Below are 15,447 nucleotides of genomic sequence, written 5' to 3'. Positions count from 1 at the left end.
CTCTGAGCTTCAGGTTCCTTAAAACTGAGATAGTGATATTTATCTGAGAGGGTTGCTAATATGACTACCTTAAACTATGCATTCCAAAACATCTAGCACAGGGTCTGGAAAATAGAAACTGAATAGTATACACCAGTTGGAGTTTGGAAATCTTGTATGGTATGTGGCTTGGGGCTGTGTGAACATGCCTCCTTGGTAAACCCTTCTACAATGCTGCTTCTTTAGTAGTTGGCCCATCCCCACCTGCAGTGCCCTTGGGTCACAAGTAGCCTTCAGTTTCTAGCACACACCAAACAGGACTGTGTGATGAACCAGATTCTTTCCTTCCCTGAGTCTTGGGTGAAATGGATCTTGCAGTTCTATTTTATCAAATAAAGACTGTTTTATCTCTTATTGCTCTTTCAACCTTTAGGGAAAAGTAGTGCTATTTTTTTAAAAATCCTTAAAACCTTTTAAGATGAATCTGCTAGCAAATACCCATGGCTTCAAATAACTCTCCAACACCAGGCCCTGTTCTTTTAACAGTTTCTATTTTTTTCTCTCTTTCTCTCTCTCTGGAATAAATATTAATTCGCTTTGTTTATTCTTGATTCATTCAGGTAGACACACTTTTCATACTCCATTCTTTAATCAGAGTTGGGCTGTTAACCTGTCTTCATCAGCTTATCACTTAGAAATTTTTGTTGGTACATACAGTCACAATCATTTTAAATTTTTTTATTTTATCTTTCTTGCTTTCAGCCGGGATTGTAGAAAATACTATCTATCTATCAAGGTTGACAAGTCAGTTGTGAGAATCATTTCGCCAAGACTCTGTAAAAATATCATGTGTAAAGACTTTCAAAGAGAATTTCTCAAAAGCCAAACCCACTTGATGGTCCGGCTAGTGTAGCTGGTGAGTAGTACAAACAGGCCACACAGAAAGATGCAATCGGAAGGGCCTCTTCGTAATAGTCCAACAGAGCTTTGTTCCAACTGTTGTCCTGCTGTTTCCTAACTGTGCAACCTTGGGCAAGTGACTTAGCCTTTCTTTTTCTCAGGTTCCACATCAATAAATGCAAGTAAATTCACTTTCCACAATATTGTGAAAATTAAATTAAATTAAATATGCATAGTACCTGGCTTGATTCTAGAGATATATATGTATGCATCCATCTATTCATATCTTTCTGTCTTTCTATCTCTATATTTATAGCCATATCTAGATAGATAGATAAATAGATAGATGGTAGATGCAAATGTAATATAGAAATAGTTATGGCTGTGGCTATAGACATAGAGGTAGACAAATGTTTGTTTTCTTCCACCATAGGAATAGGTAAATCATCACAGAACATATTAATGTACTCATCAATCACTAATTTACTCATTCATTCTCTAAACATTTATCGACTTTTCACCGTGACCTAGACTAAAGCTCAGGGATGTTAAGACGGAACAGTTTTGGTGTTTCCTCTCTGGCGAGCCCTGCTAGTTGCCCACTGTAGCAGGTGCTGTCAGTGCTGCACCCTCATCTCTTTGCCCTTATCCTCTCTGTTCACATCAGCCTCGCTTCCAACTGCCACTGTCTGCATTTCTTTTCCAGAAGGATTTCTCTTGCTATTGGAGCCCTCTTTGCTGTTGGCATGGAAGGAAAAAGCACCAGAAAACTGCCATGCCCCTGGGAGTGGCTCTCAACCAAAGACTGACAGACGCTGGTACATCAAGGCCCCAGCTGCCTCATCCTGGTGTGAGATAACTCTGAGCTGTGTTTCATGTGGCACCTCGAGTTCCCAGTAGGATAACTGTGTTACGCACAGTGGGAGATGAATAGGTAGTATACCCTGCATTGTCTGCCTTCATTTCCCTGTCTCTGTCCCCTTCTCCCCTACTATTAATTTCTCAGCAGTGAAATCCTGTCTCAAAGTCTATGTCTAGCAACTTCCCGCTAGTTGACCCAGAGTGATTCAGCTTCAGCCACTCAGATGATGACAATGTGCTAGGAGAAAAGAGTCACAGAATGGGAGGAACCAGGCCCTTGAACAACCCGTGGGCAAGAGCTGTTTGTATCCATGGACTGCTGTGTGAGAGAGAAACAGAAGCATAGACTTTTTTTAATTTCAAAAAATTTAAGGGTATAAGTGTTTTCTGTTACATGGATAAATTGTATCATGTTGAAGTCAAGGTTTTCAGTGTACTAGTCATCAGAAGAGTGTACATTGTACTTGATAGGTAGATTTTTATCCTTCATCCTCCCCTCACCCTTCCCCATTTTCGGTTCCAGGGTCTATTACTGCTCATGATGACCATATCTTCGTTTAAGTATAGATCTTTAAGACGTGTGTCATGGAGTCTGTTTGCTACAGCAGCATAAACTTTTATCTTAAGTAGTACATTCTCTAGGAGCTTTCAGTCTAGATGGAAGACAAAAAAATAATAAAAATTTGTGCTTAATAAACAATGCTAAAATAAATGTGTGTGTAGGTTGTCAAAAAATATTTTTTCTTTCACATATTATTTCAAACAATCACCCTGGAGCTCCATGAGGTGGATGATTAGCTCCATTTTGCAAATGCCTACTTTCCAAGCCCCTGAGAACAGAACTTCTTTCTGTCCTGGAATGTACCATGTTTCCTTTCGTTCCCAGGCCTTCTATCTGCCTGGGCCCTCCATGATATGACTCCTACCAACCCACCTCTCCTGTGTGGCCCCGGCTAGCCCCAGGAGTCCTCAGGTCTTAGCATATTTGTAAATCTCAGAGGGTCTTCGCTGACCCCCACAAGAGGCCAGCTCTCCTGATTTGAGATTCAAATGAGCACTTTTGCAACACTCATCATGGTTGTCTTACATGTTTGATGGATAACATCTGTCTTGCTCACTGTCTAGCACAGAATTAGGGCTCAAAAATACTTTTTGAATGAATTGAGCTCAGAAAGGCAAGTAGATTTAATGAAATCACAACACACGACTAAGAACACTACATGGCACATGGGAAGATTGTTAGCTACTACTATTTTTGTTGGTATCATCAAAAGTACACTGCTAGAACACAGCAGAGCCAGAACTCAAATTTCATTTCTCTTTTCCTCTGATTCCCAACCTGAGCAGGAGGAAGCTTCCATTCCACTTCCTCCATCTCTCTCTCTCAGGGCAGTGGTCATATCTGCTTCTCAAGGGTTCTATATGTGCCTGTGTTGTAATTCCTCCACCAAATGTGAGCTCCTTGGAACAGGGACTGTATCTTATTTATCTAGATATCCCAGTACAGATGGAAGAGAGGGAGAGAGGGAAAGAAATGGGTGGGAAGGGAGGAAAGGAGCAGGAAGGATGTGTCAATGGTGAGACATTGGTTCCCTAGGTATCGTTTTTCTAAGTTAATGAAATGTTCTCATTATAGGACTTTCAATCCTTTCTCACTCTAATTGAACAAACTGCAATGTTGCTGTCAGCACAGCAGAATGGGAGAGGAAAGGCTTTGGGGCCAACAAGCCTGGGTTTGAATCTTAGATGTGCTTCTTCTAACTGTGTGACATTGACTAGTAAAATGAATAACCATAGTGCGGTTATGGTAATTAAATTATATATTTTTGTAAACACCTTGGTGCCTGGAATACAGCATATACTCAGTAAATGGCCATGATTAGTACTCTAGTACTTTTTCGAGCCCCTACTATGCAAGAGATACTAAGAGTTGTAGCATGAATACAGCTCAGTCCCTGGAGAACAGCCATGTGGAAGGTTTGTACAGTGTTGCAGTTGTATCCATTTTCTATTGCTGCTGTAAGAAATTGCTGAAAACATAGTCTCTGAAAATAACATAAATTTATTATCTCATACTTGTGAAGGTTAGAAGTCTGACATAAGTCTCACTGGGCTAAACTCAGGGTGTCAGCAGAGTTGTGTTCCTTTCCAGAGGCTTCTGGGAGACAACCTGTTTCCCCTCGATACCTGGTCCCCATCTTCCATGTTCAAGGCCAGCAGTGTTGCATCTCTCTCTGCCTTCGTACTGTAGTCGCACCCCTGATTCTCCTCTTCTGCCTCTCTCTGCCACTTTTAAAGGCTGCCATGATTATATTGGACCCACTTAGAAAATCTACTGGGATAATTTCTCTATTTTAAGGTCAGCTAGTTAGCAACGTTAATTCTATCTAGAACCTTAACTCCGCTTTGCCATATAAAATAACATATTCACAGATTCCAGAGATTAGAAAATGGACATCTTTGGAAGCCTTTTTTTTTTTTTAACCTTTCATAGTGGTTAAAAGTACTAGTTCTGGATTAATGTGGACAAGAATTCTGATCCAAACTCTTCTACTTAACAGCCCTGTGACACTGAGTCAGCAGCCACTTTAACTCAATTAAGCTTTAGATTCTTCATTTAATAAATGAATCTAAAAACAGCCAGTGCAGAGTTATTGCCAGGAACAAATGAGATAATGCACTGTATCAGTTAGGTTTTGCTCTGTGACAAACTACCCAAAATTTAGTGGTTTAAAACAGCATCCATTTATTCATCTCTTAATTCTGCTGGGCAGTTCTTGTTAGGATTACATGAAATAATGCAATTCATATAATATAGGACTTCATAAAAAAGGAAATTCTGCAATATATAGATTGTAGCTATTGAGATTATAGCAAAGCGAGCTCTAGACAAGGGATCTTGTCTCTGACACTTACAAGCAGTGTGACCTTGGGCAAATTATTTCAGCTTTCCATGTTCTGGTTTCTTCCAAAGTTGAGTGTGCATGAGTTAGAGAGGAATACCTGTCTCAGAGGGGTGGGAGACTTAAGTGAATGAACATAAGCAAGTGACAACACTGCATTAAAGCTTCCTAGGCTATAAGGAAAGGCCCAGAAAGGGTGTCAGAAGGCCTGGGTTGGATACTGTGTCTGCCATCACAAGCTGGGACATCTAGGGAAAGCCCTCAGGGGCTTCTTTAAGAAAACCAAAGGCTAGTACTCAGTGGTCTCTAACTGCACTCCAGGCAATCCTGCCAAGCCGTGGGTCACGCTGTAACCTACAAGGAGAGTGGCCCTGACCCCACCCCACATGAATCCTCCCCTCCCACTTCTAAAGGCTTCTAAAGTCCTACTGAGGCAGGACAACTGTCTTGCCCTCCTCTGCCCAGGGATTTCTTAGTTTTAGCAGTGAAAAGTATCACATCCTGGGAGAGCCTTAGTCCCAAAACTCTTGGAGGCTGAGGGCATGGAAGACAAACTGTCCCGTGGAGATGCCCCAACAGTTCTGAGTCAATGAGGGGGTGCCTGAGGGAGACAATAGGTGGGACCCTGTCCAGTGGACCATGGAACTGGCTGATTCCAAACTTTCTAAGGAGCACTGTGGGACCACTACTGGGTGGGAGTCAGCCAGGGACGGTCATACTCAGCAGTGACTCACTGAGATGCAGCACTGTGCTCCATAAAGGGCCAGAAGATGAGTCAGCCAGACCCAAGTCCAGGTTAAAAAATGTACTTGTGTGACTCCAGCAGAATCACAGAACCCCTTTATGAACCCGGAATAGTGGTTCGACTCTGCTGCCTTTCTCGGAAGTTGCTGTATGCCGATCGACTGCATGGGAACATGCTCTGCAAACTGCAAAGGGCTGCGGAAGTGACAGTGCTGACGTATTTTTTAGATAACTCAAGAACCATGTTTAAGTGAGAGGTGAGAGGTTTCAGCCTTGTTTATTTGTTACACTATTGACTTTAGTTTAGAAAACATAAACTAAGCTGCATAAGATCAATCAGGAAACAATAGAAGCCAGGTGACAAGAGAGATCCTAATCCCTGAGAAAGGAAAAATCTAAATCCAAATGAGAAACCAAGTACAGCTAATGACAAAGCTGCGGGTTATTTACTCAGGCTGTCGATGTGGTTTATCCGAGAACCAGCACCAGATACACCTTTGAACAAGGGGGCACTGCATTTCCATGACACATATCCAAAAATGCCCTCTCGCTCTTTTTTTACATAGCCAATGAGGGGCAGCTTAGAAATCAATTTTCCTCTAGCCTGCAAAGACTCGCCAATGTTACCTTAGACTCATCACAGAATAATATCTGAGCAAGCCCGGGGAGGACTCCAGGGCAGGTGTGTGCTGTCCCCCAACCTCCCAGCCACTCACAGAACATCACCGGCCTGCCGTAGACGGAGCCTCAGATCCTACCCAACAAACCAAAGTTTGTGTAACTTAATCAAGCAGTTTTTTCTCCTGTATAAGCTATGAGAACTAAAAGATCAAAGGAAAACATTACACATAAGATAGATTTATTTAATTACAGTATATAGTCTAATTAAAACAATTCTGGGGGGGAAAAAGAATTCATTTTCTATCACTCCCAAATCTTCCCTGATCTTTATAAACATACCAATTTACATTCATTTTACCTAATTGTCATCAGCGTGTACGTTCAGTTTTCCCTTGTGTCTTCTTTGCTCACCATCATTCAATGCATGCAATTGTATGCTTACTGTAGATAATTTTTATTTTAACAGATGTATGAGTACATGGCCTTGCTGTACCTGACTTTGCTCTATGATCATCTTTTCCAAAGCCTGTTGTAAACTGCATAGCTTGTGAGCAACTTTGTACCAATGGCTTCTCTATTCGTGTGCTCAGGCTGCCATAGCAAAGTACCACAGGCTGGGTGACTTAAACAGTAGAACTTTATTTTCTCATAGTCATGGAGGCTGGACGTTCAAGATCAACATGTTAGCAGGGTTGATTATCTCAGAAGAGTCTTTTCTTGGCTCGTAGATGGCCATTTGCCTGTGTCTTCAGATGGACTTTCCTCTGCACCCACCTGTGCCCAAATTCCCTCTTCCTATAAGGTCACCAGTCATATTGGATTAGGGCCTACCTGTATGACCTCCCTTTAGCTTAATTCCATTTTGAAGACTGTGTCTACAAACAAGGTCACACCCTGAGGTACTGGAGGTGGGAAGTCAATGCCTGAATTGGGGAGGGGAGCACAGTTCAGCCCAGAGCAGCTTCTTTCCTTTTTGGGTCCCTTCCTTAGCTTTTCAGACTTGCAGCAGACCTCTCCTGCTTCCTGGCTCACAGCCTCTGCTCTCTGCCTGTTGGAGCCTCTGCAATGTCACCTGGAAGTACAGAGTCCCAGCGGGTAACCATCACGTGGGCAGCAACAGGAGATGGGAAGGTGCTGGCAGAGAAAACTTTCTCCTTTCCCACTCCAATAACCCCTCTCAAGACACAGTATCTGGGGACATCCCACATAACCAAGAATCCATTTTCTTGGATGCATTTTCTTGTGAAACCATAACTACCTCACTTTGTACTTTCCTTCCCCCCTTCCCTACCTCACTGCCCTCTTTCGTGACATATTAGCCATGCGTTTCTGGTGCTTTGACATCTGGGGCCTTAGAGACCCTGGAGAGACTGCCCCTCCCAGGCTCCTCAATTCCTAGAGAAAGCAAATAAGTCACCTGCAAGTGCGTGGTTCATATGCAAACCAGCCAGTGCAGAGCCCACGCCCACCACCTTGCACTGGGCTCTCACACTCAGGGATGCTATTCACCTGCCCCAATTACCCCAGGGCCAGGAATCAAACAACTCCAGGCAGCTCCTGCACTCCAGAGCCTGCTGAAATTATTCAAACTAACCCATCCTAGACCTGTTTACCCCCACACAGTCCTTCCCACAAAAAAAAAAACCACAACACAATAAAAGCCTTTGCCCTTTCATTCTCCCCTCTCCTGACCAGCCCTGGAGCTTCCCTGTGTGGACTGAAACACACAGCATGCCTCTCTCTTGAACTGTGAGTAACAATCTGTTCAATGGCAGTCATTTCCTGAGCTGTTATACTGGAGTTAGGTTCTAAGAATTAGCCTCTTGGAGATAGTGGGGGCCTAGGTTCCTACCTTCTTGGAGGAAGGTAACATCATGGAAGGTAACATCTTGGAGGAGGAAACATCATGCCCCAAGGCCCTCTGACGGGAGGTGGTACACCCAGCTACCAGGCCCTTTGGTGAGGCGAAGCTGATGCAATCTAACCACTTGTCCCTGCTGGGTTCCATCTCTGGACCAGGGTCTCGTTTAACCACACTAGTTTCACATACAGCCTGGGATGTGAATCCCTTAACCTGGGGCCTTTGAGCTCCTCCTTCAGAAAAATAATGCTTATTGGTAAAGCATTTTGAGATTCTCCCAAGAAACCTAGATTCTCGGGACAAGGTGTTATTATTTAGTTGATGGGAAACAAATATCCACCTAATAATCATAATTATATTGTCAAAACTGCTTAAAATATCCACCCTGCTGGGACAGCAGTGATGTCAGAGAATTTTGTGATTAGTAAATTGGAACATTATCATGAAATTAAAAAAGAAATGTTACATTACCAAGTAATTCATTGGAATGATTTGATATTTCAAGGATAACCACCAAGCAATTTCAGGAACGTGTAATTATTTTTGCACTTGCAATTTTATGATGCATTACTCAGTAGCTGTGTGGTTGACTGTGCCTTATAAAATAGAATAACAAATAACAAGTCATTAGCAGATCAAAGTCTAGGTGGGAAAGCAACTCGGGTTTTCTTGAGCCTTTCCTGCTTTTGGAACTGAGGAACTCATGTGGTGAGAGGCATTCTGTAATCTTTCCTACCAAAAGCACAGGGAGCATTCCAGCATATAGCAGGGGCTCAGTAAACACGGGCATGCTGGCGGTTTCCTCATTATCTAGTGTTCTTGCTTGTCTCTGTGCCTTTGCACAAGCTACTTCTGTTGCTGGAATCCCACTTCTCCCTCTGGCAAACAGTTATCCATCAAATCACGGGTGACCTTCTCTGCAAAGCCTTTTCTGACTTCCCTGGGCAGGTTTAGGTATCCTTTCCATGGTATTCCACTGTCTCCCCCATACACACCTCCATTTAGACCTACGATATTGAATAGAAATGGTCTGTTTCCTCACTGTTTCTTTACTGTGTAGTAAATTCCTTGAGGGTAGATCCTGTCTGCCTGCCTTCCTGCCTGCCTGCCATTAACAAATGCTAACTAAGCCAGGGTGTATGTCAGGCACTGTGCTAGACTCTAGGGATCCAGGAGAAACCAAGCTAGATATGGCTCTAACTTCATGGGGCTCTTGGCTTAATGAAATCCTATTCGACATTGCAGCCTGAGTTTCTGGCACAAAGTATTCTTAATAAATGAGGAAGGAATGATGGAAAGATGGAGGAAAGGAAGATAGAGGTAGAGGGAAGGAATGGAAAAATCTTGGAAGGATCTTCACAGGAAAAATATCAATAGAATATGAAGTTTGAGTTCACATTCTGAAGAAGGATGGCCCTATAGAAGACCGTCCTGACTCTAGTTTCTCAGGTGGCAGAACAAACGTCAATAGGGAGATGGGATATCCCCATCATGTATCAAAGGATATAGAAAGAAGAAGCTAAAAAGTGGCCTGTCAGAGATGCTGTAAATGCCAGAAGATTGCTAAGACCAATGCTTGTACATAGTAGATTCTGGAAGAAAGGAAAATATGGATTAAGGAAAGGAACAGATCACTTACCTAAACTGGGCCCACTCTTATCAAATTGCTCAGGGATGACTGGAATAACTCAACTCCACTAGGGTGAGCAAAAGTGGTTCTCTGCCCATAGATCCAAGGTCAGTAAAATGTGGTCACCCATAGCCATTGTCATCCTTTGTCAAAGATCCCTCCATCACTCATAGAGCTATGTTAGAGACATGTCTTCTGGTGGGGTTGTGCCACTGCAGCAGGACCAGTTTAGGTGATGCAAAGCAGTAAGTGGATATCCACCTGGGTGACTCTGCTACATTGGATGGGTGAATGGACAGAGATATGGATGCCTATGGACAAGATGGCCCCTCAGAGACATTGATAATAAACCTTAAAGACATGTCTGAACCACCTCAGAGAAGCCCGTCCTGATACCCCAGGCAAAAAAATGACCCCTTCCTTCATTATGTTTGCTTTACTCCAACTTGATTATATCCAGTGTTGTATTTTTTAATACAATTCTAATTCTGATACCTTGAGAAAGAATAGAATAATTTTTGCTATTATTATTTTTCCCCAGAAACCAGAATTCACACAAGATAACAAATCTCCTAGTTATTTTCATAATTTCTCTAAGAAGCAGGACAAGGCTATACAAACAACTTCCAAATTACAACAGCCTATACTTGAGCAGACACTTGACCCTGTGAGCCCTACATTTCCCTCCAAGCCCCAACCCCAAACCCCAGCCGTCTCAGGGAGGGACCTGGTCGCCATCAGGACAGATTGGAGGCAGATATGGAGGAAGAATGACCAGCCCATGAAAACTCAGGCGGTGTTGACAGTATAGGTAGAAAGAGAATAGAAGTGAGTGTATGAGGGCTAACTTTGATGAAGACATAAATGATAGAAATTAAATTTAGAGATGACATAAAGCTTGGAAGAGTATCAAGTAATTTGAGTGACAAAATTGGCATCCAAAAAGAGGTGGTAGCCTGGGATATAATCGAGATATAACAGAGTAATGAATAAACAAGGGAGAGAAGATTCACTTCAAGCAAAGCCAAAGGAGGCTAAGCCCTGTGATAGGGTATGGGCCGGATCACTTCAAAGTCCAGGCAGGGCAGAGATTGCAAGTCTAATACCAGGACAGAGCCCTTTGTAGATCTGCTCTCAGCTCCTAGGTCTCCTCCTTCCGGGCTGTTCCCCTGGACTTTGGACCCTGAGCGACCTCATTACATTAAGACCTTGGCAATGTGCAATAATAATAGTCATTGTCATTTATATAATTTCATTCAATCCCCTCCACAACGTTGTGAAGAAAATCTTTTAACCTTAATTTTCATATTAGAAAGCCAACTTCAAGAATATTTAAATAACTCAGCCAAGGTCATACAGCTTGTAGTTGATGAAAAACACTAGTCCCAAATCATGGGCCAAACGTACGAATATAAACTCACTTGGGGCAAGTGTATTAATAAGCTCTTGATTTGGAGTCCCGCAGTTATGTAAAGCCTGGGGGGGGACACAATTTCGCAGAAGGACACAGGGAAAACAACTCTAGGTTTTAGTTTACTTCGTGATCAGTCAGTGGGAAAGACAACTCAGCAGCAAAGGCATCCGTGTGCTCTCAGGCTGCATTGACAGATTTTCTCTCTGTTGTCAGGTGGCTGACATGACTGACTACACTGAAATCACAGGTGTCTTACAAATACAACAGACGACTAAAAGAGTAACAAGGCTAAAAGAGATTGTCCAAAGTCAATGTCGGGAACTTGCTGGCTCTGAGGCTGAACCTCCTCCCACAACCAGTGCCCTGGATCCCAGACTACGGGTGCTGCGAGGCAGGGCAGCCTAGCGTTAAACAATCCTGCCATCCGGACACCTACCTGTTCCCTTTTACAGTGAGATTTACGTCACCATGTCAGCTTGCATCCTGGTCCTAGTTAAGTCAGAGCAACAATCCTGTTTCGCATTTAGCCTATCTCAACTTCAGCATACATGCTCTACAGCTCTGCTCTGGGCTAAACTGTGTTCCCCCAAATCATATATTGAAGTGCTAACCCCTTGGGATAAAACCATATTTAAAGATAAGGTCTTTAAAGAGGTGTTGGGGTTAAATAAGGTCCTACGCATGGGCTCCACTTCAATCTGACTGTTGCCCTTATAAGAAGAGGAAACTTGGACACAGAGACACACACCAAGGAAAGGCCATGTGAGGACATAGGGAGAAGACAGTCATCCCCAAGCCCCAGTTAGATGGCTCAGAAGAAACCAAACCAACCAACACCTTGATCTTAGAATTCTGGCCTCCAGAACTGTGAGAAAATAAATTTCTATTGTTTAAGTTACCCAATTTGTGGCACTTTGTTAGTGGTAGCCCTAGGAAACAATACAGATTCAAACTGTAGAACATGCTTAGTCATCTGGCATAAGTAGTTCTCCTATTATCAACTTCATTGGAAATCCCCCGGTAATTGATTTTATTAATGATTTCATTTGAAAACACTATCACTTCCTGCCAAAGGCTGTACCAGGAATCAGATATGACCAATTCCCAACAGAAATACAGTTTCTAGAAAATGAAAGAGGATACTATGCTCTTCTCTGGTCTGCTCAGATCCTACTCGTACTATAATAGTTTTTTCTTACACTCAAAAATTTACATTGATGTGTTTGTTCCTCTTCTCCATTAGACCATGAACAGACTCAGTGCAGGTGCTCTCTTAGCCATTGTGTGTATGCTATGCTCCTTACACACACACACACACACACACACACACACACACACACACACACACAGTCCCTGGTCAATAAACATTGGCCGAGTGGATGATCAATGTCTACCAAGCAAATTCCAGAGAATAAACCATTTGCCCATGATCATCTTCCTCATGGAAAGAAAAACCAGGCCAGGACCCACAGATCCACTTATAGTCTGGGCCTCCAGACAGGAAGCACCCTTTCTCATTATAACTTAATCCATTGGTATCTATGAATATTTTTCTAGCACTATGATTTCTTTAGTGTGCCCCGTCCCCCTAAGAACACATGAGCTCTATGTAAACTTTTAGGATGGAGTTTCTAACGTGTTTAAGAATGGCACTGAGCTGAGATGAGACTTTGATGTTTGGGGGGACTCTCTCCCCATCCTGCCTCACCAGACCACCCTCCCCCTTTTCTATCTCCTTTGTTGCTGTAATCGCCACGATCTTCCCAGGCTGGACACTGCAGGCGGGCACTTCCTCGGCCTGGTTCAGAAAGTCCCAGTGCTCACATCTGTCCCAGCTTAAAACCCTCAAAGGTTCTTTGCGGCTTCTAACAAGTGGTTTTCAAAATAATGTCTGGGAAAGCAAAACCATGCTTCCCATTATTGCTTCCATTTTATTTTAGTAACAATTCATAATTCACCTTGCAATTTTCAGCAGTGTTAAAGGAGACATGTCCTTTGATTGTCTGTGAACATAAGAAAGGTTAAAAAGAATACCTGATAAATCCCACCTTCATCAGAATGTCTTATAAGCATGACCTGGCTTCTGTCAGCCACAGTGGCCCCATTTTTCCATGAGTCCCAAAGCCCTGGACACTCCGAGTCACTTGTGTCCCCCACAGCATTGCATGCTGTCACCCCACCTGACACTTCCTTCTTCCCCTCTGTCCTCAGTCCTGCTTATTTTTCAAGGCACAATCCTTATCACCTGAGAGGAGCTGCCCTAGTTTCTGTGTCAGCTTCTTGCTTATGCCCCTGTGATAGAATTTGGGTTGGTCATTCTTTCTGGGTCTTTCTCTCCTCAGGGATGGAAATGGTACCCCCATGCTCAGCACAGCATCAGGCACAGGGGTGCCTAATGGATACAGGGTGCAGAAAGGAACTGAGATGAGATACCCTGGAGCAGGAGCCCTCGCATCACACTCCTTGAACCTTGCAGCTCTGCTTGCCTCTTAAGTCCTTTGAGGCCTCTGGGGGTCCCTGGCCCATGTTTCATCTTCCAATCATGATGGGCCCATCACAATGTTCCTTTCTCAAGGCATGTGCCTAATTCACTTATGTTAACTCAATTTACTTTCCCGGTTTACCCCTCACTGGGCTTTTGTGCTTGGTATTTGTTCACCAAGTGTACCAGCAATGTCCAGAATTTAATCAAGATATATGGACTAAAAAAGAATTTATAGTATTAGCACATGTGTATGTTGGGGTCAAAGCTGGTGTTATCAATCATGCCTGAAAACTTGTCAACAAGGTGAAATAGCCAGATGTCTTATTCTCACAATTTTGTAATTCTCTCTGAACAACAACAAAAAAAAATGCTCCATCCAGAAAATATGTTTCCCTTCTAATAGATGTCACCTCCAACTACAACTGTCTACATAACAAATGCTCTAGGATGCTTTAACTCTTTCTGCTCAGATCTGATTTCTACCCAAACAAGGGGACTTAGGAAAATGAAAAGAGGGAGATGAAAGCAGAGTTCCTGGTAGAATCAGCCCTCCGTGCTATCTACTGGCCTGAGGAGGAGGGTGCCGGACACCCGTTTCACCCACACCAGCAGGGGCACTGGGTGTGGGTGAAACGGCATAACAGCAGAACCCTCGAGCCGAGGTGCAAGGGCCCTTATCAAATTATTCTTGTTACCCCCACTGCTCTTAAGGTCGATAGAATAGCGACCTGGATACAGCACTCCCATGTGAGACCTGCTAATAAAAAAGACCAGGAGTGGTGCCAGGACCAGTGGAAAGCAACTGCAGACCCGAAGAATCCTCTGAAGACCAGACTGACCCAAGTGGCGGCGACAGCCCAGCCCAGGACTACTGATACAGACTTGGACTGGGGTTGTGGCATCTAAGGATTGAACTGGGTGACAGCATGGACGGGTCGAGGTGGAGGTTGGTTGTTGTGGGTCTAATGTTTTTGGGATGGAGACCTACAGCTGTACTTACCGCCCCGAACCCCCACCAACCCCATAACCTTACATGGGTCTAAAGATTACTGTATAATGGTGTTAATGTTCCCAAAAATAATATACCACACTGAGGAGACAATGTATGAGGGCATAGTAGGGAGAAGAGTCATCAACCTAATTTTTGAAAGAAAAAGAGAGCCCTTCACAACCATAACCCTGGCTACTCTTTTTGGGTTAGGGGCAATAGGAACAGGAACTAGTATCTCTTCTCTGGCAATGCAGCAAAGAGGGTTTAATACTCTGAGGGCAGCTGTTGATGAAGATATTGCAAAGATAAAAGATTCAATCTCACACCTAGAAAAGTCACTAACCTCCCTATGTGCTGCCCTCAAAGAAGAATGTTATTTCTATGCAGACCATACGGGAGTTGTTAGAGAATCTATAGCTAAGGTCAGGGAAGGGCTTGCCCGCCGCAAGCGGGAATATGAACAGCAAGCAGGTTGGTTTGAGTCTTGGTTTAACAGTTCCCCCTGGTTAACAACACTACTATCCACCCTACTAGGCTCACTCATTATGCTAATCTTAGTCCTTACTTTCGGGCCGTGTGTAATTAATAGACTAGTAGCTTTTGTGAAAGAACGGATAAACACTGTCCAGCTACTAGTATTGCAACAACAACATCAGCAGCTATGGTCAAGTGCTATAGAACTAGAGCACCTAAGAGACCTTGAGGACGAGCAGGAGTGCTTGTCTGCTACCTAGAGAAAGGGGGGAATGTAGGGCAGAGGAAGGGCAGAGGAATTTGTAGGGCAGAGGAATTTTTCCAATTGTCGGGAATTTACTTGGGTGGGGCAATGAGCTAACCGCAAACTTTTGCTTCTGGTCATTGCTTGCTTGCTACACTGCTGTAGGGGGAATTATGGGATGAGGTCATTGAAGCACGGGCGACTGGCCCATCAGACAATAGAGGGCAACCAACCTGCCAATTATTTCAAAAGGCAATAGTGGGCACCCAATCATTTTAAAGGTCAACACATGATCCATGCGTAGTCAGCTTGTGCGCAGCTTGTGCACCATGAGGATAAA

The sequence above is a fragment of the Microcebus murinus genome, chromosome 7 (assembly GCF_040939455.1).
Source record: "Microcebus murinus isolate Inina chromosome 7, M.murinus_Inina_mat1.0, whole genome shotgun sequence".
In the NCBI taxonomy this organism is placed as follows: domain Eukaryota; kingdom Metazoa; phylum Chordata; class Mammalia; order Primates; family Cheirogaleidae; genus Microcebus; species Microcebus murinus.
The sequence above is the reverse complement of the archived record's forward strand: the minus strand, read 5'-3'. Positions refer to the sequence as shown.